The sequence below is a fragment of the Charadrius vociferus genome, unplaced genomic scaffold (assembly GCF_000708025.1).
Source record: "Charadrius vociferus isolate BGI_N301 unplaced genomic scaffold, ASM70802v2 scaffold650, whole genome shotgun sequence".
In the NCBI taxonomy this organism is placed as follows: domain Eukaryota; kingdom Metazoa; phylum Chordata; class Aves; order Charadriiformes; family Charadriidae; genus Charadrius; species Charadrius vociferus.
Window position 1 is genome coordinate 2,632,564 of NW_009646736.1, and position 308 is coordinate 2,632,871.

The 308-nt window shown below is 58.4% G+C and overlaps 1 protein-coding gene across 1 annotated transcript in view; it reads right to left on the reverse strand.

The window, feature by feature from the left end:
• Window positions 1–308, reverse strand: part of PAX3 (paired box 3) — a 93,696-nt gene that overhangs the window by 79,452 nt on the left and 13,936 nt on the right. The window lies entirely within an intron of this gene.

Genomic DNA, 308 nt, shown 5'->3' on the forward strand with positions numbered 1-308 from the left:
GGCCCGCGTAGCTTCCCGGCGCTCCGGGGCTCTCGCTCCGCCGCTGCTTAAAGGAAAAACTCCGTTTGCAGCGGCCCGGCCCGCCCGAGCCGTGCCCTCCTTTCCAAAGTCCCTTTCGATTTCGTTTGCATCGCTTTTTTATTTGATTTTAAATCTTTTTCCAACCTTTCCCCTCACTTCTTTCTTAACTTCGGACTCCCCAAATCACTGTCTTTCACTCCGCTAAAAAGCGGGTTCGGTGACCGATGAGTCGCCGCCCTCTCGGTCGGTTTCCCCCCGCTCCCGCCGGTCGGAGGGGACGGTCCGCT